Here is a 25421-nt window from a genome sequence, read left to right on the forward strand (position 1 = left end):
AAGGCACGGATTGATTTCTGGTATCACCTCATCAGTGTGTACTTGAAGATTCAGTAAGACAACAAAGCATTAGTCCATTTGCCATGAACTTGTCTTCTTCATTTCAAGGCTCACTCTTTGGACTGTAATGAGCAGTTCACAGTGTAAAGTGAGCAAGTGTCCTGAATGCTGTTGTTCACCATGTTCTCTTATGTGGCACAGTACAGACATTTTAAGAACATTTGTCTCAAGCAGGAGGACATTTATTGAATCCAAATCTATGATATAACAACTTATAATATGAAAAATATGGAACATATTTCTGGGATTTCTTTTAAATTTACATTTATTGAAAACAAGTCCACATGTTGATTTATAAGAAAATTGCAGTGTAAATTGTTATGAGACCTGAGATGTGACATAAGGTTTATGCATGAGAGAGGGAAGTGCAGCTATAGTCAACCTTCATACAGGTTAGGACCATGATACAGGAAGGGGCATGCTCAAGGTTTTTCAGATAGAAGAGAAAAGAGACACCTATATCAGAAGCTTCTTTAGGCATATGATATATAAGTTCCAGGTGTAATGTGAATGTAGTATTTTATTCTTTTCAAGACTACAGGGTCTTAGAGAATATCCACATACCTTTAAAAGCAACACATGGAGAACATTACTTGTGGTATTTTACAACTATTTGCAAAATTATTTGTGATTATTTATAAATATCCTGGTGGGGCTGGAAAGATGACTCAGTAGTTAAGAGTGCTTCCTGCTCTTCCAGAGGACCCAACTTCCTTTCTCAATGTCATATTAGGAGGTTCACAACCACCTCTAACTCTACCTCCAGAGGATCCAACACCCTTTTCTGGCCTTCATAGACACCTGCACACACATAGCATACACACACACACACACAGATACATACATAGACACACAAATAAAAATAAATCTTTTAAAATGCTGCCATCTAAGACTTTTAATTTGTTAAAATAGGATTATGAAATCTGTAAAAGTTTCAATAATAGTAAAGAATCACAAAGTAAATAAATATAGGGAAAGGGCTGCACTGCAAAGACGGGGAGTTATGATCCCTTGTCTGCGCACACTGCTTCAGTGTCTTGTAAATAAAAATAAAAGGGCTAGAAAATGTGCATGGTCTTGTGACGATTACATCATGCCAGAAATGGGACTAAATTCCAGCTCTTCTAATATCCATGTCAGTGTTGTTTCTACAATGCTATGTTTGCAAATGAATCAAAATCAACAAGACAGGTCAACAAATTAGGTTTCAATTGTTTCTGTTGCATGATAGCTCAACCTGACATGTTTTTTCCCTGGGTCTTCAAGCCAGCTGGCCTCATGGGTATCTTGGTAACTAAAAGAAAATCCTATCTCAGCAGATTAAAACAACAACAACAACAACAAAAAAAACCTTCTACATGAGTAAATATGGAGAGATAATGCTCTACTGTGAATTATAAGTTATAAACGTGCCTTTTTAAGTAGATTCACACAGTTGTGATTTGTTTCATTTGGGAGTAAATGTAAATTATACCATTGTTTATAATAAATGTGCTCCATACATAGAAATTATAACTGAATATCACTGACTTATTCCTCATGTAAGGAGCTATGCCATGATGAAGAAGGAAATCTCATATTTCTTTTGAACACTAAAAAGTAGTGTGATTTGGCTGGAGAGAGATTGGATCACAGACTGAAAGGGAGCAAAAAGTAGTTTTATAAACAATCACAGAGGATTAATGTGGCAGATAGAACTACAATAAACAGTAAATGGCCAAAAAAAAAAAGACTTGGTAATGGAAAGAGACACTTAAAACTCTTCTTTAGAAAGATCATTATAGGCTCAATTATAAGAGCTTGAAGTAGACAACTCTTGAGCCACAAAGACCAGCTCTAAAGGAGGGTCCTGTACCAACTAAGAGGACTGAAGCATCAGCCCTTCCCTGGATAACAGCGGCAGTAAGAGAAAGGAAACTAAATCTGCAACGGGAACACTTTCACTAGAAGGAAGGTAAAAGCAATAAATCCAGTCACATCACCGAACACATCAAAAAACAACTACTTAATGAGAATTCATAAAGGGTGTCAGCTCAGGTCCTTCCTTCTACAGCATTGTAAGTGTGTTTCAGTCAAGCCAACCTCAATTTTCTAAAATGAACATAATGACAGGGAGATGGAGGTGGTTGATGGAGGAATAGATGTGAGCAGAGGCCACTGAGGTGATGGGGGACTAGAGATCTTAAGTGCATTGTGTATACTCTCAGGAGGACAAGAGAGAGATGAATTAACACAAGAAAAGCTGAAGCACTCCTTTCTACAGAGGTAAAATACACCAATTCTGTCCTAGTTATAAAGTAATCATTTAGGTTTAAATCAGTGATGTATAGTTTCATTTTTAGCAGGAAAATGCCCCATCTTAAAACACACTTGAGAATCAGGAACTTAAATGTGCAAGTATGTAAACCTATTCTCCTAGTTTCCTGAAAAGTACACTTCTAGCCTGACTTTCCCTTTCTCTTTTCTGCTCCATTTGTTGAAGATTTTTAGCTTTTTGTCTGGCCTTTTGTCTTAGAATTTCTCAAAAGCAGCTTTCAATATTCATGAGACCAGCAATATGAATCACAAACTTTAAAGAATAATTTTTTTTTAATTTTTACATAATCACCTTGTTAGAAAACAATGCACAGCTACAGAGACTTTTCATTTACAAGCACTAATTTATTTCTGTTCTGTCTATCTAATCCCCTTCCAAGAACCATTGCCTCAAAACTATTTGATCCTTCATCTCTACAACAGAAATGTGGAGTCCCAGGGTTTTACTAATAAGAAGACAACCCTAGCAGAGGAGAAACTGTCCTCTTTGGGAGACCTGGAGACTGTGGCTAATGATTGGATTGGCTCTATATGCTATAAATATGCATGAGGAAAATCTTAGGAACATTGCTATTAATGACACACACCTCCTCCTCCTCCTCCTCCTCCTCCTCCTCCTCCTCCTCCTCCTCCTCCTCCTTCTCCTTCTTCTCCTTCTCCTCCTCATTCTCCTTCCTTCTTCTTTTTCATCCTCTTTCTCCTTCTCCTCCTCCTCCTCCTCCTCCTCCTCCTCCTCCTCCTCCTCCTTCTTCTTCTCCTTCTTGGTAATAGCAGAGCAACACAGTAAGTGATGTATTCACTCTTCTGACTGCAGCAATAGTGATCACAAGATAAATATATATGTATGTATGTATGTATGTATGTATGTATGTATGTATGAGTATACACATTCTCACTGGATATATAGTTTTCCAAATATTTGTGGTTCTCATGTCATACAGCATTACCTTCATTTCACAGATGCAGAAACTGAGGCTTATGGGATTATATGTCTTGCCCAGGGTTACCTGGTTCTGCCTGGCTCCCAGGAGCATATCTGTTCTGCCACATCAAGGTGCACTAAGACAAGTATGATTTGATAATAGTCCCCAAATTTGGCTGCATACCAGTATCACCTGGAAAGCACTTATGAGACATGACTCTTAAGGCCATCCACCATTCAAATTTAACTATGATTCTATGGCAAAGCCAACTTCATGAACTAGTTATAGATTTGACAGCAGGTAGAAATTAAAGAAAAAAAAAAAAAAAACAGGAGGTAGAATCTGTCCCTTCTTTAGCCAGCTGTATGATGTTGGTCTTGGTATGTAGTTTCCTGAAACTTTATCTTACTCTGTGTAAAATGAGACTGCCTCATCAACCAGAATACCAAGTGAGATCAATGCTGTGAAGTCATAGCCAGCTGTGAAATGTGGGAGACCCTAAAGACTTTTAGTTAAATGATACTAGAGTGCTGGTTTCCAGGAAGAGAAGGAAAGGATGTGGGAGGGGGAAGAAAAATGAGAAGACACAGTGGTATGATGCTTAACCTAGCATCCCCAAGGTCCTGGGCTTCATCCCCAGGACCACACACCAGAACCAGAACCAGAACATCTACCATCTACTCTCCACGCTATCACCTCAGAGTAGCTAGATGGGGATAAGAACCTAACTCTACACAAAACACAGTTCTTTACATTGAACCTCACTTCCCTTTTGTGACAATTCCTGCTCTGTACTTCCCCTTTTCTCCCTGAACACAGAAACTGTCCCTAGTAGGGCTTGAGAAGGTGCTTTTGGAAAACATCTCCTCAAGAACAATCAATTCCACCCTCAAGACACAGGGCTGACTTGAGTTTTGAGCTTCTCCTAGGGCTTCACAGTTAGTTAACAGCAGACTAAAGGTCAGGGAGTGGCAATGTTTATCAACATTCTGAAAACATGTTCTCAGTGTTATTTCTTCAGCACATCCCATGGGCTAAGTTTTTGTCCAGCTTTAATCCTGTCATCGCTATTATAAAAACAATGGAGTTAGTGACTGTACCTTTACAAACCACACTCCTATCCCCTCTCCCTCCCAAATCTGATAATCACCCCCTGGGGCTCACTGTGAGGGTGTGTATTCTCACCTTCTGTCTTGGGTTGAAAAACACTAGGATCTTTAGTTGCTCACTTTTGCATTGGGCTGTTGCATTGGATGTAGATAGGAGGCAAGGCTAGAATGGGAAAGCAAGTTTGAATACTTAAGGTCAGAGGCTCTGGACTCAGCACTGCATGAACCACCAGCTAAGTTCTACCATTTGCTGGTGTATCACCTGAAGCAAAATTAGAAGCCCACAGCAAGGCCCTGTTGCTGAAAATAACACAAACACAACTCATTGAACATGGAGAAGTAGAGCTGGTTCCGACTTAGAGCTATCACCCCTGCTGGCTAGTGAAATTCCCTTGGAGAAACTTAATTTTTCGTTTGTAAGTGCTTATCAGTTGGAGATAGCTTCTTAATTATGAATTGGGCCATGTGTCTACTTCTTTCAGCTCTAGGACCCCCATCTGGTGCAGATCCTTAAAGGCCCTCTGCATGCAGCCTCAATGTGTTCATATGTGCACTGGTCCTGTTGTACTTAGAAGGCCTTGTTTCCTTCGTGTCTTCAATCTCCTCTGGCTCTTACATACTTTCTACCTCCCATTCAAAACTCCATTCCCCACATCGATCCATAATTATCTATTCTATTTACCTTTCCTAGGGAAAGCTGTCTGGCCCCCTTCAAGCCCCTTACTCCATATCTAAAATCTGTGGTTCTATGGATTGTAGCTTGGTTACTTAAAAGCTAATATCCACATATAAGTGAATACATATATTTTGTCTCCCTGGGTCTGAGTTACCTCACTCAATATGATTATTTTCTAGTTTCATCCATTTACTTGTGAAATTCATGACTTTATATTTTTAATGCTGAGTAATATTCCATTATGTAAATGTACCACATTTTCTTTATCCATTCTTCTGTTGAGGTTATTTCCAATTCCAATGAACATAGCTGAGCAAATGTCTCTGTGATAGGATGAAGATTGGTCTAGCTGGATCTTGAGATATGTTGATCCCAATCTTCCTGAGAAACTGCCACAGATTTTCATACTATCTGTCTAAGTTTACACTCTGACTAGCAATGGATGAGTGCTCTCACTATGCATCCTCATCAACAAGAGCTGTCATTTGTTTACTGGTCTTAGCCATTCTGACACATATAAGATGAAATCTCAAAGTAGCTACACTACTATCACTCGTATCCAGAGGGCCTAGTTCAGTGCCATGGTATCTTGATTTTCATTTCCCTGACGACTAATTATGTTGAACATTTGAGTTTCCTTTTGAAACTTCTGTTTACATATGTATCCCATTCTTAATTAGGTTATTTATTTAATTGATATTTAACATTTTGAGTTCTTTATAATTGTCAGATATTAGCCCTCTATTGGATGTGTAGTTGGTAAATTCATTTCTATAGGCTGTTGCTTTGTCTGAATGACGTTATCCTTTGCCTTACACTAGCCTTTCAGCTTCATAATGTTCCATTTATTAACTATTGATCTTAGTACCTATGCTAATGATGTTTTGCTCAGAAAGTCTTCTGTGTCAGTGAGTTCAAGGCTATTTCCCACTTTCTCTTCTGTCATGTTCAGTGTATCTCGTTTTGGGTTTAGATCTTTGATCCGTTTGAAATTGAGTTTCATGAAAGATGTTAACTATGGATCTATTTGGATTCTTCTACATGCAGCTTTCCAGTTGGACTTGCACCATTTGATAAAGATACTGTTCTTTTTTTTTTCAGTGTGTTTTTCTGTTTTGTTTTATGTTTTTGTTTTTGTTTTTTTAATAAAAACTCAGATGTTCAAAGATATGTGGATTTATCTCTGGGTCTTCAATTTTATTCCATTGATCAATGTGTCTGTTTTTATACCAATACTGTGCTGTTTTTATTGCTATAGCTCTGCAGTACAACTTGAAATCAAGGATAATGGTATGTCACACAGTTCTTTCATTATTTGAAATTGTTTTAGCTAGCTGTTTTGTTTTGTTTTGTTTTGTTTTGGTGTGTGTGTGTGTGTGTGTGTGTGTGTGTGTGTGTGTGTGTGTGTATGTGTTTCCATATGAGGTTTCAAGATATATGAAGAATTATATTGGGATTTTGATGAGGGTTACATTGAGTCTATAAATAGCTTTTCGTAGGATAGCTATTTTTATTACATTAATCCTGCTGATTAACTGAACATGAGAGATTTTTCCATCTTTTGATATCTCCTTTAATTTCTTTTTTCAATATCTTAAAGTTTGATTATACAAGTCTTTCATTTCCTTGGTTAGAGTTATATCCAATATATTTTATATTATTTGTGGCTATTGTGAAAGGTATTATTTCCCTGATTTATCAGAACATTTGTCATTTGAGTATAGGGGGGTGATTGATTTTTGTGAGTTGATTTTGTGTCCAGCTACTTTGTTAAAAGTGTTTGCCAGCCCTAGGAGTTTCCTAATGGAATTTTTAGGGTTACATATATACTATTATATCATCTGTGCATAAAGATACTTTGACTTCTTCCTTTCCAATTTGTATCCCCCTGATCTCCTTCAGTTGTCTTATTGCTGTAGCCAAAACCTTGAGTACTATGTTGAATGAGTATGGAGAGAGTGGAAAACCTTCACTTGTTGCTGATTTTAGTGGAATTTCTCTCCATTTAATTTGATGGAGGCTGTGGGCTTGCTGGAAACTGCCTTTTAATATTTTGAGGTATGTCCTTTGTATCCCTAATCTCTCCAGGACTTTTATTATTAAGTGATGTTGGATTTTATCAAAGGCCTTTTCAGCATCTAATGAGATGTTTATGTGGTTTTTGTCTTTCAGTTTTTTTTATATGGTGGATTACATTAATCAGTTCATGTATGTTGGACCATCCCTGCATCTCTGGGATGAAGCCTTCTTGATCATGGTGGATGATCTTTGTGTGTGTGTGTGTGTGTGTGTGTGTGTGTGTGTGTGCACGCTCGCGCGCACACGCGTGCTTTGGGATTCAGTTTGCAAGTATTTTATTGAGAGTTTTTGCATATATGGTCATTGGGGAAATTGGTTTGTAATGCTCTTTTCTTGATAGGTTTTTGTATGGTTTGGGTATCAGGGTGACTGTGGCCTCATAAAATAAATGGGACAATGTTCCTTCTGTTTATATTTTGTGGAACAATTTTGAGAGTATTGGTACTAACTGTCCTTCAAAAGTCTGGTAGAATTCTTCCACAAAATTTTCTGGTCCTGCGCTATTTTTGGTTGGGAAAATTTTAATTCCTTTTATTTTACTAGGGGTTATAGGTTTCTTTAAATTGCTAACCTGATCTTGATTTAACTTTGGTAAGTGATATGTATCAAGAAAATTATCTATTTCTTTTAGATTTTACTATTTGGTAGAGTACAGGTATTTAAAGTATGTCCTTCAGATTCTCTGGATTTCTTTGGTGTCTAGTGTTGTGCCCCCCTTTTTATTTCTAATTTTGTTAATTTGGATCATCTCTCTCTCTCTGCCTTTTAGCTTATTTGGATAAGAGTTTGTCATTTTGATGATATTCTCAAACACCAACTCTTTATTTTATTGATGGTTTTGTATTGTTGTTGTTTTTATTTTTATTGATTTCAACTCTGAGTTTGATTATTTCTTGCTGTCTACTCTTTTAGGTGTGATATTTTCTTTTTGTTCAAGAGCTTTCAGTTGTGCTGATAAGTTACTAATATGAAATCTCTCCAGTTTTTTAATGTAGGCACTTAGTGCTATACACTTGTGTTTTAGAATAGCCTCCATTGTGTCCCTTAAGTTTGCATATGTTGTGTATTCATTTTCATTCAATTCTAGAAAATCTTTCATTTCTTTCTTACTTTTCTCTTGACCCATTTTCCATTCAGTAGTGAATTATTCAGCTTCCATAAGTTTGTAAACTTTGTTGTTTCTGTTGTTGATATACAATTTTTATCTGTGGTGGTCTGATAGGATGCATGGTGTTCTTTCTTTCTTTCTTTCTTCTTCTTCTTTTTTTAATCTGTTGAGATTTGCTTTGTGTCTGAGTGTATGGTCAGTTTTGGAGAAAGTACCATGAGGTACTGAGAAGAAGGTAGATTCTTTTGTGTTTGGGTGAAATGATCTGTAAATATCTGTTATTTCCATTCAGTTTACAATGCCCGTTAGCACCAGCATTTCTCTGTTCAGTTTCTGTCATCCTGTCTGTGGGCAAGAGTGAGGTATTGATGTTGTCCACTGTCAGTGTGAGGGCAGTATGCGATTTAAGGTACAGTCGTGTTTCTTTTATGAACTAGTGTGTCCTAGTGTTTGGTGCATAGATGTTAAAAATTGCAATGTCCTCTTGGTAGATTTTTATAAGTATGTAGGGTCTTTCTTTATCTCTTCTGATTAATTTTGTTTTGATGTCTATCTCATTAGATATTAAAATGACTACACCAGCTTTTAGGTCCATTTGCTTGGAATATTTTTTCCATCCTTTTACCCTGTAGTGATGTCTATCCTTGATGTTAAGGTGTGTTTCTCAGATTCAGCAGAAGGATGGATCCTGTTTTCAAATCCATTCTGTTGGTCTGTGTCCTTTTATTGAGGAATTGAGACCATTGATGTTGAGCTTTATTGGCAAGCAGTGTTTGTTGATTCCTATTTTGGCATTGTTGCTGTTGTTGTGGTGGTGGTGGTGGTGGAGGTGGAGGTGGAGGTAGTGGTGGTGATGTTTTATGTGTGTTTCCCCTCTTTTTATTTTGAGATTGTTTACTCTTTGTGTTTTCTTTCATGTGGTTAACCTTTTTAAGTCTGAGTTTTCTTTATAGTGCCTTCTGGAGGACTGGATTTTTAAAAAATGTTTAAATTTGGCTTTACCGTGGAATTTCTTATTTTCCCCATCTATGATGTTTTAAAGTTTTGCTGGGTATAGTAGCCTGAGCTGGCACCTGTGGTCTCTTAAAGTCTGCAGCACATTTGCTCAGGCTTTTAGAGTCTCCATTGAGAAATTGAGTGCAACTCTAATTGGTCTGCCTTTATATGTTACTTGATATTTTTCCCTTGCAGGTTTTAATACTCTTTCTTTGTTGTGTAGTACTTTTAGTGGTTTGATTATCACAGGCTGAGGGGAATTTCTTTCTAGTCTAGTCTGTTTGGTGTTCTATATGCTTCTTGTTCCTTGATAGGCATCTCCTTCTTTAAGTTAGGAAAATTTTCTTCTATGATTTTGTTGCAAATATTTTCTGTTCCTTTGACTTAGATTCCTTTATTCCAGTTTTTCTTAGATTTTGTCCTTTTACAGTATCCCTAATTTTCTGCATGTTTTGTGCTAGGAAGTTTTTTAGATTTAACATTTTCTTTGACCAAGGTATCCATTTCTTTTATGAGGTTTTCAATGCCTAAGATTCTTTCTTCCATCTCTTCTATTCTGTTGATAAGGCTTGCCTCTGAGATTCCTGTTTGAGTTCTTAAATTTTTCATTTCCAGATATTCCTCGGTTTAGATTTTCTATATTGATTCTCTTTCCACTTTCAGGTCATGAACTGTTTTATTCATTTCCTTCCACTGTTTGTGTTTTCCTATATTTCTTTTTCTTTTTCTTTTTTTTTTCTTTTTAGTTTTTCGAGACAGGGTTTCTCTATGTAGCTTTGCACCTTTCCTGGAACTCACTTGATAGCCCAGGCTGGCCTCAAACTCACAAGATCCGCCTGCCTCTGCCTTCCAAGTGCTGGGATTAAAGGCGTGCGCCACCACCGCCCAGCTCCTATATTTCTTTAAGGGGCTTATTCATTTCCTCTTTAAGGACCTCTATCATATTCATAAAGGCTATTTCAGGTCTTTCTTTTGTGCTTCAGCTATATTGGAATATTCAGGACCTGGTGTGATAGGGTTGCTAAGCTCTAGTGTAGACATATTGTCCTGGCTGTTATTGTTTGTGTTTTTATGATGGCATCCAGGCATCTGGGTTTGGGGAGACTGTAATTCTGTGTTGGTATCTGGTCTGGTCTTTGTTGAGTGGGTGTTTTGTTCCTTGGTTTCTGTTGTTCTCTCTGGATTTTAGGAGAGTTTGGTGGCTATGTTGCCTGGTAGGAAATTCTTCTGGGATCTTTGTAGATGGAGATCTTCTCTCCAGCCCCCACCAAGCCCTGTCAGTCCGACAGCCCACTTATAAATAAACTCACAGACACTTATATTATTTAAACTGTTTGGCCATTAGTTCATGCCTACCATTGTTTAGATTTTACTCTTATATTTAGTCCATTTTTATTAATCTATACTTTGTCACATGACTCGTGGCTTACCAGTACCTTATATCTTGTTTGTCATGGTGGTGGCTGGGAGGTCTCTCTTGTTTAAATCAAACCTTTATCAATTTTGATGGTATCCACAGCTTATCTTCTCCTGCAGAAACAAAAAAAAAAAAAAAAAAAAAAACCCTCGTCCCCAAAGTAACACATATCCTGGTTTCTTTTCTGAGGTCAGCACATCCTTGAAGTAGATAGGCTGATTTAATTCTATAGTTTTATTATTATTATTATTATCCAATGTCTCTCTGTAGCTGTTGTTTCTTTTTCATTAGCATTGAGAAAATTTAAAGTTAATAGAGCATTATGCAGTTTATTTTGGGGGGGTTGTTACCCCTTTTTGTTTATTTAACATATTCTTTAGAGTTCTGTTGGATCTTTTTATAACTGTTTGGCCTGTAGGATTATGTAGTAAATCTGTAATATGTTTTATATTGTAATAAGCAAAATACTGTTTCATTTTAACAGAGACGTATGCTGGAGCATTGTCAGTTTTAATTTGTGTGGGTATACCCATGATGGCCATAAGTTCTAGCAAATAAGTGATTACAGAATCAGTTTTTTTAGAACTCAAAGCAGTAGCCCATTGAAATCCTGAATAAGTATCAATGGTATAGTGTACATATTTTAATTTTCCAAATTTCACAAAGTGAAACACATCCATTTGTCAGATTTCATTTATCTGAGTACCCTTTGGGTTACATCCTGTTGGTAATGGCATCTGATTGTAGAAGGAACAAGTAGGACACTTCTTTACAATTTTCTTGGCTTGTTGCCAGGTTATGGAAAAATCCTTTTTGGAAAAATCCTTTTTTAAACTTTTACTGTTGACATGATGTTTCTAGTGAAATTCTAAGGCCTCCAGCACATTTTCTATCAGTCATTTATCAACTTCATCATTACCTTGTGCTAGAGGGCCTGGCAAACCAGTATGGGATCAGATGTGAATTATATATAAAGGATGACTCCCTTTTTTTATTATATCTTGTGATTGAATAAATAGTGAAGTTAATTTGAAGCATCAGGGATAAATTTTGAGGTCTCAATATGTTCCCTCAGCTCTTGCTGAGGGAAGGACAGGAGCAGCAGTGAAGGGTAAGGTAGAAGTACTTAGCTGTTACTCTGACCTCTTGGGCTTTCATCTCTGCATTGGCTCTGTGTTTCTTATTTAACGAGACCATTATATCTACAGATCCTGACAGGTATGGTACTGGGGTTCCAAGTAAAATGTGCTTCTAGGTATCGGGAGCTGACACTTAGGAATGGGAATTGGGGGTAGGGGATTCTGAAAGAGGTCCCTTGGAAGTGGGAAAGCAGGTTCTATTATGAGCCCAGAGACTTAGGAGGGGCTTTAGTAGGTAGTCTGCTACAGAGCTGGCAATGAGACTGGAGAGTTGGATATGGAGGAGAGAGGAAGAATGAAGACCTGATGCTCACCCACCTGCTTCCCCGCCCTTCTTGCTTCTCTGTCAGGCTTGGCTGGCAGGTTCCCAGAGAAAGCCTGCTGGCGTTGGGGGCTGTGTTAATAGGATGAGTAGGGAGAAATGGGGGAGGAAAGATCTGTGTGATCCACTGGAGATGAGGACAGAGAGGAGGGGAAAGCTACAACAGGAGGTCTGCTACAGAGATGGGGGCGATGCTGGGGGTGGGGTCTGGAGGAGAGGTAGAAGACATGAAGATCTGTATTTAGGCTACTTGCTTCCCTGGCCAGAATGTGCTGTGGGTCCCAAGGGCATGCCTGCTGGTGTGGGACTGGGACAAAATGATGAGTTGTGGGGAGAAAGTTTGAAGGGAAAGGTCTATGTGATCCACTGAAGATGGGAGCTGGGGGGGGGGGGAGGACGGCTGCAGTAAGTGGTCTGCTGCAGAGCTGGGGAAGAGACTGGGGTGTTTGGTTTGGAAGAGAGGAGGGAGAGGTGAAGATCTTCAGTTAGCCTACCTGCTTCTCTATCCAGAGTGGGCTGTGGGTTTCCAGGGAGTGCCTGTCTGTTGGAGTTAGGAGCTAGGATAAAACATTGGGTAGAAAGAATGATGTTTGAAGGGGAAGAGCTAGCCCGTTTGTTTTCTAAGTAGAAATAGGAAGTGGGGGGATAGGGATTGGAGGGGAGGTAGGAAGGAACTTTGAGGAGTAGAAGGAGGAGAAAGGTTAATTGAAATATACTGTATGGAAAAAATCTATTTTTAATAGTTTCCTTTCTGTGGTATGAGAATAATTGTCACTGACCTGATAAGATTGCTTAAGTAACCAAGTGTATGCCAAGTGCTTGAACTGGGCTTAGTAAACACCAGCTGTTAGTACCAACAGTCCCCAAGCTCTTTCTTGTCTGTGTGTTTTCCCTCTGTATGATTCTGTGGAGTGCATGGTTTCATATGTTTATGCATATTGCAAGGGACAAACCTGCAGAATTCCTTTTCTAGCTATCTTTGGCTAACAGTTCCATGTTATCCCATTATGTGCTCCAGCTCCAGGGCAGTGAATTGTGTCCTGTATAAAGCTAATGAACCATCACAAACAGGATCTGCTCTATTAGTACCACTGCAAGTCGCTGATTTTCATTAACCAAATGCCCACATTTCTATATGTTGTAAAGCACAAAGCCAGTTTGTGTTTTAAAGAACCACATACATTTAGAATGTGCTGCCATTAAAAATAATTTTGAGGTTATTTTGAAAGAAAATAGAGAAAAGTCGGCTTTAGTTTTATAGTTAATGGGATTCATCAGCTGATACCTACTATATGTATATCAAAAGAACAAGTATGACTACAAACAAACCTTTTATTTGGATCCACATATTTTTAGTATTATCTGATGCTATTTTAGAAAACAAAGCATTCCAAAACAGAAAAGGAGAATTCCTTTCAAGCCATGCCTTGGATAACGTTTTTTAAATGAGTGGTACAGAAGAGAAGTAAGCAATAAATGAAATTAGGGAGTCTTTATGTCTACTGCTCCTTGGCAGCATTAAAATGAACCACACTTCCACCAAAGAAGAAGTTCCTTTCATATTTAATAATTCCTGGGGTGAGCAGTTTGAAATGAATTAAATGGAATGATTATTTCTCCATCTCTGTCTGTGACCCGAGTCACTAGTATCAAATGTCCTCCAGTTAGTCCAAAGGTGGTGATGTCAGAAATGATGAGTTGGCCATTTCTCCCCATGTTTTATAACTGAATTCCACGTGGAAGCATCATGTTGCATAGTCTGTTTTTCACCCCTTTGCTTGCTACATTAAAGATAAAGAAAACTGCTAATAACTGATTTAATGTAGCTACTGAACCTGGGCTTTTTGGTTCTCACAAAGCTCTGCTGTGTTAAAGAGAAGGCAAAGCTGAACTAAATCTTTTCCCAAGGACGATTTGTAAATTTGTGAGAAAATTCTATCATTTGACTTGTATTAATTCACTTATCAATTTTTTCCTGGTATTTAATGATGTGGTCAGTATTTAAGTAGACAGAAAAGTAAAGAACAGTCCCACCATCCTGGAATTTATACTCTTCAAGGGAACAAAGGGGTTTAACTGTTTCCTGTTTATCTCACTATAGATGAGGTCCTCTTTCTAAGATATGGCATTTGACTTTATTTCTCATCTTCTCGAACCATTCAGTTACCTTCCCTTACTTTAGTCTTTAGTCAAAGACCATCCCGATTTCTTTTCTATTCATAAACATCATATTTTGTTATTAAGTTCTAGTCTGGAAGAATGTTAGGTGTCTTAGATCTTTTTTCCACATGTGCTATCTCTATGTGTGGATCATGTGACCTGGTCTCATGGAAAGACCAAATTTCTTTTCACAGTTTCTTTCTTGACTGTGTGACTCAAAACTGGAGAAATCTAGTCTCTTGTATTTCTGGAACCTAGTTATCTGAAATCAAAGTGTCAGCAGGCCACACTTTTCCAAGGCTCTGGGTAGAATGTAGAACAGAGAGAGAAATCTTTACCTCTTACCAGAGGTCATGCTGAAAGAAAGAGGTGACCAAAAAGCCAAGCTAGTGTCTAGAACTGAAGGAAGTAAGAAGGCAGAAGATGAAACAGGTTGTTGGGACCTTGGACAAGTCAGGAGACTTAGTGATTGGTTAAATGTATTATGAGAGAGGAAAAAGAGAGAATTGAAGATCATGCCAAGTTTTCTATCCGTCACAAAGTACGATGCTGCCGTTCTGTTGAACATAGGAAAAGGTACTGACATTCACATGTGGCAATGATAGAAGATGATGAAATAATCATGTTCGGTGCAGGGGCTGCTGCATGATACTGTGAGCTTGCATCGTGTTCTCTTCCATCTTCTCTCTGTCCTTCTAGGTTAAAAGTTTGGTTTTCATCAAGCTAAAAATAGCTATAAATCATATTTATTTTTATATATGATTTAAAATGTGTTAGATCAGCCTTTTCTGTTGACTATGCACCACTTAAGTAACAATTCAACATCAATGTTTGTTACCCTTAGGAAACAATAGAGTCAAAACAGTATATAGTGTTTTGAAGTTCCTTTAGGTATCATGTGTTTCTGAAAATTAAAGCATATAGTGAGCATTCCAGAGACTCAGCCATCTCTTAGTATTCCTTGTTTATTCAAGCACCATTGCTATTTATGGAAAGTATTTCCTGGTTTCATCAGAAAGATTTTTACATCTTATTACAGTTTGTGGCATGGAGAATACCTAAAGCTTTGTAGAAAAACACTTTTTTTTTTTCAGTATTAGGAACCTAGAGTATCAACTACTCCACACAAGTGCCCCACCACTGTGCCTTATCCCCAAGCCTCTGTCACTCTTTATTTTAAAATAAGTTCTTGATAAATTGTCCAGGCTAGCCTTGAACTCACTCTGTAGCACAGACAGGCTCTGAACTTGCAACCCTCTTGCTTCTACATCCCAAGTAACTAGAACTATAGTCTTAAACCATCAAGCCCAGGTTTTAAAAAATAGGGTCTTACTACATACATAGGTTGACTTGAAACAGTCCATGTCGCTATATAGTCCAGGGTGGCCTTGAACTCTAGATCCTCTTACCTCAGTCACTCATGTGGTGGGATTATGGGTATGTACTGCCACCATTCTCAACATAAAAAATTATGAAAGCATATCTATTTAGTTTATTCTTTCAACTTAAATATAGGCTAAGAAAAACTTGATATTTTTTTATTGATTTTGTTTGCCCTAAGACAGTGAATATGTAAAAATGAGTAAATCTAATTTATAGAATACACAATTCAAATTTTATCATTTGAATGCTGCATACTTCTTAGAGTGTGGCCATGCTTATCACCTTGTACTTTTGTTCTCATACTGTGTGGCATAATTTTATTTCCAGCTTATAAATGAAGGGATTTATATCACAGGAGTATACAACAAAAAAAGTCAGTGCTAAACTCAGACTCTGTTATTTCTGTTACATGGCCTCCTCCCCTCTGGAAGGGGCAAGGAAATACCTATCAGTTAAGAGGAGTAGGAGTGAGTTCTCTCTAGCAGGGGTGGGGTGTGCCTCAGGGCCTAAGAATTCAGTGTTTCATTAAATGAATGTTTTGCCTTTATCTGGAAGCTTTCTTAGTTCTCTCTTTGATGCTTTGTTTGATTAATGATTCTTCGGGCTATTTTAAATACCATATATATTAAATGCTACCTCATCAACTTTAAGAATTTTAGCAATGTTAGTGACAACATATGAGTTAGTCGACTCATATAATTTGGCCACCTCTAAGATCATGTTCACTTCTGGTACCATTTTTGATTATGTGGGTCTCTATGTCTATGCTCAACCTTGATAATTCACTAGAAATGCAAACAAAACACATAGAAAGCCATTATGCTTGTGGTTGTAGTTTATTACAACTAGACAGTGCTAATGAGCCAAGGGAAGAAATGCATAGAACAGGGTCCAGGAGAAACCCAGATGCCACTGTGCCTTCTCACGGTACAACAGTTCAGGTAACTCTTCTCTCTGTGACAATATTCATGGAATACTGACAACCAGGGAAATGTACCCCAGTGCAGTTCTGAGTGTTCAGAACTTTTGCTGAGGCTTGGTGCCAAAAACACAGTGTAGCTGACCTTGTTTTTCAGCACCTCCAGAGGTCAACTTGATATCATGTGGCCCAACATGCCCACAAATCATATTGTGAGAATACACAATGGCACATTCCAAGACCCCAGACAAAGACATTCTTATTGGTCATTGCATTACAAAAGATTGAAGATTACCTCCCAAGAGGTGAAGACAAAGGGCAGACCTCTTCTTGGGTAAAGTCAATTATTTACTACCCGGTGACATCTTGGAGCTGTTCATTCATTCAAAAAGTAACCTGAGAATACTAATGATCCCTAGGCTGTGTGTTAAGAATACAGCAAATAGAAGGACTCAGGCCTTTCTCCCAAGGATCCCATCTCTGCAGCTTGCTACAGCATCCAAAGCTAATGGGTGTTTTCCCATGTTTACTGCTTACACTGAGAATCACCTCACTGGTGAGAGGGTTCCATGAGAATGTGCTGCAAAGTGGTGCAGCTCCTTAGAAAGCAATCTGGCAGCTCCCCAACAGTTGACACATAAAGTTATGTAACTCAGCAATTCTACTCCTAGATATGAACCCAAAAGAATGAAATCATGCACTCACACAAATAGCCTATTCTCAAATGTTTATAACAATAGTGTTCAAGATACCCAATAAGTAGAAACAACAACCTGAATGCACACCACCTGCTGAATGGATAAATAAATCTAATACCTTGTATGCTAATTTAAAAGTGAAAAAAGATCCATATATCCATATGATGGGCTATTATTTCATAGTAAAAAGGGAATTAATTGTGTAGTATAACACAGATTTTCAGTGTTTGTATGTTTGTGTCTATTGTGTGTGTGTATGTGTGCATGTTGCTAACTATTACAAAATACTTCATATCTGATCATTTCTAGGAATAGAGAAAGTCCAAGAGGATAAGATAGTACTGGCATCTGGTTCATGGCAACATGTCAGAGGATTGGCACATGGTGAGACAGAGAACATGTACTAGCTCAGGTTGTCCCTTCCTCTTTTTGTAAGCTGCTAATGCAGTCATGGGAATCCTACCCTCATAACTTCATCCAATACTACTTATCTCCCAGGAGTTCCACTTCCTAATATCATCAGTATATTGAATTTGGGGATTCTTTTCTCAATATGTAGCAGCCATGTAGTCCATATTTCCATGTGCATGTGAAATGTCCAGCACAGGCAGGTCTGGGGAGACATATCAGCTTGAAGTGTCTATACCAGGGAACTAGACAGGGACAAGGAGTGATTGTTAGTGAGTATTGAGACATTGCAGGGTGTGTGACAAGAATCTTATAACTTTGGTAGAGGCACTGTGCTGTGTGGGCATTTTATATGTTATTGCCTTTAATCCTCTTAACTGTAGCGATGTTGTTACCATTCAACAGAAGGAGAAGAGGACAGGTCAGGTCCTGTGGATTTATTCTTTCAGCATCTATGAAGCACCTACTAATACCAGATGTTCTGTTAAACTCTAGGAAAGCGACTGTCAGTGCAGGAACCATGGAAACTAACTAGAGAAGTAAGGCACACTCATTGGAGGAGGTGGGGGAGGCATCACTGTCCTGCTCTAAGGTCACCCACCCCCTTCCTTCCACACTCCTTCATTCAAAGTCCCCAGAGAACTGCTCTTAACAGCCATTTTCCTCCATGTCCTTTGTCTTCCTGCTTTTCATGGCCATCTGCACAGTCAGGTTGAGATCTTGTCACTGGACAGTGAACACAGCTTACTCACGTTGATTTGGTTGTGTTGCTCACTATGATCATTCCCTGCATGGTCCAGTGAATCAATGAACCTCTCTGTTGGTTATTTTTGTCTCCTCATGACCAAGTCCTTCTGAATTCACATGAATTATTCATCTTAAATGTTGTTTTTATCTTTTCATATATTTGGGCCTTGTTCTCACTTCCTGCAGACTACAAAACAGTCTGTTTAGTGAACTCAAATGTTTCTGCCGTGTATTAGGCTAAAAGTAGTTTTGAGTCTGAGGGCTCTTGCCATCCACTCCATAGCTTAAGAGGTGGTTAAAGGGATCCTAGAACCTCCCCCACCAGGAGAACCGCTCAGTTGACTTGTATAACAGCCATCATCCTCTGGATGAGCCTTCATTGCTGAAGCTGTTAGATTTTTCTTGCAATGGACTCTAAGATGCCAGGTTTCTAAAAGCCATAAAGATCAGTCAGTATCCCAGCAAATGGAACTTATCTATATTGTATACTAGAAGACAGATGTAAAAAGTGTTTGTAGCTAAGGGGTGTTCCATAACAAAATTAGATAATTTTCAGTCATTCATTTTAATCAGTTCAGCTCTCCCAAATTTAATATGGTTATCAAATTTTTATCTTAGAATCAGAATCTTGAAGGGCAGTTTACATACATAAAAAATTTACAAGATCTGACACTTTGTCCCCGGCTTTGAAGAAAAGACGTTAAATTAAAACTAGGAAAACATTGTGAGATTGGGTGTCATGACACCCTACTTAATTGTTTTCAAATGTTAAAAATCAAATGTGAAAAGCAATTAGTAATTATACTTGGGATAATTGGAACATTCCCAAGGAAACATCATGTTAGATAAAGGGGTGGTTTTTTTTTTTTAAATGTTGTAGCTACTTTAATTGTCAAGATCTGTAATAAGAACAGTTTAAAGCATCAGGGACCTTCCAGATTCTGAGCCATGAATATAATTTTACCCAAGTTTTAGCACATTCAAGTTGCCAAAGACTGTTCTGGAACAATCCTAATAAGGGCTTTTTGCCATTCAGGAAAATCCACACAAGCACCTAAAATTAGTTTAATAAACCCCACCTGTCCTTCAATTGCCTCTTTGGTTCAGCTGCCCTGAGGAGCCCAAATCAAGAGGGAACAAAGTGTTTTAGCTGTAGGCTGACCTACTTATGATCCAAGAGAACACCTCAGAATCAGAAATCAGGAGAGTATGGCCAGAAATGCTCTATGTGGTTGGCAGAACAGAGACGCCAGCACAAATTCTGGGGCTGTTTTGCATCTTGCAAAGCTAATCAAAAGCAGAAAAGGACCTTGGGAAATTATCAGCCAAGTCGCCTCATCTCATGGATCAAGAGCTGAAAGGCTGGAGCTAGAATGTGACTTCTTCAAGGTCTCTCAATTAGCAAATGACAAAACCAAGAAGACTCAAACATAGGTTTCCTTGGTCTGGACTAAGTGAGAATGTGCTTTGTGTGTGTGTGTGTGTGTGTGTGTATGTGTGTGTTTTGAAGATTCTGTCAGTGAGCAGTTTCAGGTGTTTGCTTTCAATGTTTTTATTTGTTGTATTCATCTCTTTCACCATTGCTAAGTGAATTTCAGCCCCTGACTTATGGCCAGATTATCACAGGGACATTCCATTCATTTAAAAATGGTAATATTATAAAAGAAAATCCAAGCAGCAAACCTCGCCAGTGAGATCATAATACTCGCCATCTCCACTCCTGCAGAAATGCAGGCACCTGCGTGCTGTGGCACCTCACAGCAGCCAGGGCCTGATGGTTGGCTGGCCGTGTGCGCACCTGGATGGATGGCTGCACTTTAGTACAAGTTAATTTCTCAGCCAGCAGAATTAATAGAGATTGAAAGGAAGAAACAGACCCTTCAGGTGGATGGGGAGAGAGGCTTTAGAAGAAGTGGCGAGCGTCCATTTTCTCAAGTCAGCTGTACTTACTGTTGCTGTCCCCAAGGCTCCCAAAGCTTCAGTAGTGGGGAAGGCTTTCAGCTACCTCTCAGCTTCTCGGGGTGGCTGTCAACTCCTTAGCCAGACATGACATCAGCTCATGCTTTTTATTGGACAACACAGATTATGTCTGAGCAGCCACCTCTACTCTCCACTTTGTAACTGTAGGATCTGAGTGAAGGCTGTACGGTTATTTTGAGACAGGAAGGCCTGATAATGGGACTCGGGCTGGCCTTGAACTCAGTAATGTAGCCCAACTGACCAGGAACTGAATGAAACTCAAGATCCTCCTGCCTCTGCCGTCTGAGTGCTGGGATTATGAGTGGTGGGATTACTAGAGTTTCCCTTTTTATTTACTTTTTTTGCTCTTTGATATCTCTTACATTTTGTTTCTTTCCATTTTTTACATTAGTTTATTTAGTGTGTATGTGTGTGCACATGCACATTTGTGCCACTTTGTGTGGGGGTGTCGGGGGGGAGGGGAGTAGGTCAGAGCACAATGTCCAGGAGTTGGTTCTCTCTCATACCACCATGTAGGTCCTGGGAATTGAACTGAAGTCATAAAACTTGGTGGCAAGTATCTATACCCTTTGAGCAAGATCTCTGGCTGGTCTGTCCTTCCTTCCTTCCTTCCTTCCTTCCTTCCTTCCTTCCTTCCTTCCTTCCCTTCCCTTCCTTCCCTTCCTTTCTATTCTTCCTTTCTTCCCTCATCCTTCCTTCCCTTCCTTTCTATTCTTCCTTTCTTCCCTCATCCTTCCTTCCTTCCATCCATCCTTCACTTCTGACCACACATAGCGAGGATTTGCTTTGCTGAAAGGAAAGATATAGTTTGTGTTAGTGAGATGGCAAAGTCCACCCAGGAACAGAGCCTCTTTAGTCTACCTGCCTGTCTTCCCCCATGAAGTTGTCTGGGTAGGGAAGGGTTCACACAGCTTCATCCATAGCTGAGAGCATGTGTGCTCAGAGAAACTGTGGTCCTGCCAGGATAAAGGACCTCAGAGTTCCTTCATGCTCAGCCTTTTTTCTTAATTCTGAGAAATATGTGTATGCTCATTCGAAGCATGTTGGCAACATGTCAGTTGAGTGGTTTTTGTCAAGGCTATTCAGGTTCAGACTTCCATTTCCCAGAGGAACTCCTCAAGTATCTCTCTCTACTTCAAAGTAGAGCTTGTTAATCTTCTCCCACAGATGATTTTTACAGCTTTAAAGCAGAAACTGCAAACTAGCAACACTCCATTCAGATACAACCTACAGTTAACTTGTGTTCCACACAGAGGTTTGTAGAGCTATCTGAGAACTACAGACTTTAAGTGTAATATTTCCGATAAAATATACAAAATGTATATTTGGGTGGTGTGTGTGTGTGTGTGTGTGTGTGTGTGTGTGTGTGTGTGTGTGTAGGTGGGTAGCTCTGTCAGAGCACAATGTCTAGGAGTTGGTTCTCTCTCACCTTTAAAACACCCAGCCAGAGCAAGTCATTTTCTGCATTCCTAACTGATGTCATTAAGTGACAGACAGTGAAGAACTGCTGCTGCCTGGAAATGGTACCCACCCCTGGGGGCTTTATTTGCACACCCATACAGCACACAGCCTGGCCTATGGTGATTCACTTGTCTACCCTTCCCCACAGGATTTGTCGTCTAGGTCTAGGCTTGGCTAATGGGATGGAGAAAAAAACTACCATCATCATCATCATTTTAGTACACAAATAATAGACTATTGTTCTATACTAATAATACTCATGTACTGTGCCAGATAGGTGTGATGCTCTTCACACACACTTGCAGCCTCACAGAAGGGAAGGCCTAGCCAACTGGTAACTTGCTTGCTTGGGACTGCATAGCTGGTGACTAGTTCGAATGTAACTCCCAGTCACTCTGCCCCTAAAGCCCTTGGTTTTGCTTGGCCATACTACCTCTTGAATCACTCCTCTCGCCCACTGAGCTTCAGGATGTGAGAATCTCCAGCAGTTCATTAGTCTTGGGTCCCCCCCCCCTTTTCTTTCTCTCTTTTTGAAGATTATTTTTATTTTTATTCGTGTGTGCGAATGTCTATGTACCATATGTGTTCAGTGTCTGTGGAGGCCAGAAAATGGCATCTGTCTCCCTGGAACTGGAGTTACAGATGGCTGAGAGCACCATGTAGGTGCTGGAAACTGAACCCAGCCCCTCTAGAACATCAGCGAGTGCTCGGTGCTCTTACCCACTAAGCCAGCATTCCAGCTGGGGGTTTTCCCATTTTTGTCAAGAGGATGAACAGGTAGAAGATCCATATTTGCTTGTGAGGCTCCCCCAGCTCTGATCTCTCCAGTACAGAACAACTCTATGCATAGATTCATGTGACCTGGGATTCATGTGACCCGGGAGAGCAATTACTGTGAGAGTGTGCTCTAAGTCAACTGGAAGTCATTTTAAAGGCATGAAGAAGAGCATTTGAATACAAAGTGAACAAAGCTACTGAAATTGTTAGGCTCTTTATGGTATGAAAATGAAAACCTTAACCTCAACATGTAAAAGTAAAAACTTACTTTAATACAATTCAGAAGTATACAATTCAAACCACAATTCAAAAGTAAAAACTTAGTCTTGGAATTATGTGTCTTATACAAATTATACTTCCTCCTTTGATTCCATTTGTGTGTGTGTGTGTGTGTGTGTGTGTGTGTGTGTGTGTGTGTGTGTGTATCTTTTGGCTTCCTCCTGTCCTCTCCCTTTTAAAAACTGTGAGAACACACTTTCGATATGTTTTCCCATCATATATTCATCTCCAGCCTAGGAATATAAATGTCCTTCTTGATAAGATGGATTTGTTCTATTTTAAGATTCTTCATCCGGAAGCAATAGAATTTTAATCTACATAGCCTGGGCTCAGAAAGAATAGATTGCTGAAAGTCGAGAGATCCATGACAGGAACACCAACCACTCATTCAGAAATGTACTTACTGGGTGACAGGAATCACACAGAAAGGCCTGGTCTCAGGAAGCATGGAGAGGGTAGCTGTGGGACCCCCAGCTACACGGTCATATTCACTTCCATTCATTCTTATTCATTGGTATTCATTTGTATTCTCTCCTTCCCAAAAGAATCTGTCCTAGTTAGTGTTCTGTGACTGAGTTGTTCATTAGCCATGGCTACAAGATACAACAGCTCACATTATAGTCACCAGGTATCTCATGGGTGATCATTGGCATGGCGTTCTTTTCTTATAAATATTTTTAAATAAGGGCTCTGCTCTGTTTAGATGTGTCTAACCTTTTGATTTTACAGCATGAAATTATCATCTATATTCTACAAACTTTCTGCTGCCCAAGAACCATGCAAATGAGATACAAAAAAAAACCTCCACAGAAAAATCTCATAATGTTTCAAATACGTTTATGATTTCATGTTGGATTGCATTCATGGCTGTCCTTGATCACATGTGGCTTGCAGGCCATGGTTGAACATGCCTGAAAAGTTAATCTTGTTGAATGTATTTCACTTATATATCTAAATCTCTATAGAGAGAAACATTTAAAGCTTCTGAAAATATAGCAAAATTATCAGACAAATGTTCAGACAGCTTTTTTAAAAAACACAATTTGTGGTTAGCAATTGAGTCTGAGTAACACCCCATATCTTTTCTCTGAGAGGAAATGATTACAACATGGTCATTTTGTAAGTCACATTAGAACTCTGCCATCTTCATGGTGGCTAGTAATTGTCACAGGGTAACATCGTGCAGGCTCATGCATAGAGATGTCTCCTAGTTTGCAAGAGGCTCTGGGCTTGCTACCGTCTGCTGCTGTGAGCTCACACACCTTCAGTCTCTACTCCCTGGGCAGGGACTTCTTCACCTCTTCCATGGTTTGGTGGATGAATATGAGAGGCTGGAACTACTCAGATGTTAATGGTGATAAACAAGTCATGGAAAACCCCTGTCTTGGTTCATAGTAGAATCTTTTTGTACTAGGACAAGATGAACCTTCTGCAAGCAAAGAGAGTCTCCTCTCTTCTTCAGCCAAAAGTTCACCAGGGCTCAAACAAGTTCTTAATGGATTCCAGCAAGACTCTGTGAAGCTCTAGGAAGAAAGTTTCTGTTTTGAAGCCTAGAGGAATGTGCCTAGCTCAGTACCACACTGAAATCTGGACCCACCTGCACTCAAACCCCAGACCAGGCTTCCAGTCTGGTTCGGATTTGGCAGGGGAGGGGGACCTTGGCAGCCTGCCTTGATTGTTTTAAAGTATCGCTGCCATTCTATAATTCACAGCTCACATCTCACCTCTTCCATCAACCCTTTCCAGGCTGATGAGAAATCAGCCCCATCTGTACCCCAAATATAGCACATAAGACCCTTTCATTCTATTCCTCAAGTCTATCAGACACAAACGATTCTCAGTTGTCCATACTGGTAAAGGAATGTGTTCCTAGAGATAATCTGTCATTATGCCTACCTAGCCTGTGGAGACTTTCCTCCCTCATGGAAGGTATAGTACCCATGTAGATAAATCTTCAGGACACAGAGAAGTAGCAGGTTTGAAAGGCCATCAGCAGTCACAGTTTATTTGTGCTGGTGGATTTTCTGTGAATGTTTGATTTGTAATCTTTAAGTGGTCTCAATTTTCTTGTCTGTCTTAGAACAATGAGTGTCTTCTTAGAGGGTAAATAAAGTCACTTGCTTAGCAAATAACAATCTTTTACATGAAATGATAGTTTAGTTATTTTTTCACCCCTATATTTAAGATTTTTTTTTTTTACTTAACATACAAAGTGATCAGTTTTACCATGACATATTTGTCATTATACTTTGTTCTTGTTTTGGAAAATGTAAAAAAAAAAATTGATTTCTTTTCCTTGTTTGCTTTAAAAAAAAATAAGTTTTGTATAGCCAGGTGGTGGTGGCATACACCTTTAATCCCAGCACTCAGGAGACAGAGGCAGGAAGATCTCTGAGTTTGAGGCCAGCCTGGTCTACAGAGAGTATTCCAGGACAGTCAGGGCTACACAGAGAAACCCTGTCTC

General features: G+C 39.1%; 1 protein-coding gene across 4 annotated transcripts in view; it reads left to right on the plus strand.

Moving 5' to 3' along the window:
- Adamtsl1 (ADAMTS like 1) overlaps positions 1 to 25421 on the plus strand; it is a 392521-nt gene that overhangs the window by 105162 nt on the left and 261938 nt on the right. The gene's annotated exons all lie outside the window — the stretch shown is intronic.

Source organism: Onychomys torridus, chromosome 2 (assembly GCF_903995425.1).
Source record: "Onychomys torridus chromosome 2, mOncTor1.1, whole genome shotgun sequence".
Classification (NCBI taxonomy): Eukaryota; Metazoa; Chordata; class Mammalia; order Rodentia; family Cricetidae; genus Onychomys; species Onychomys torridus.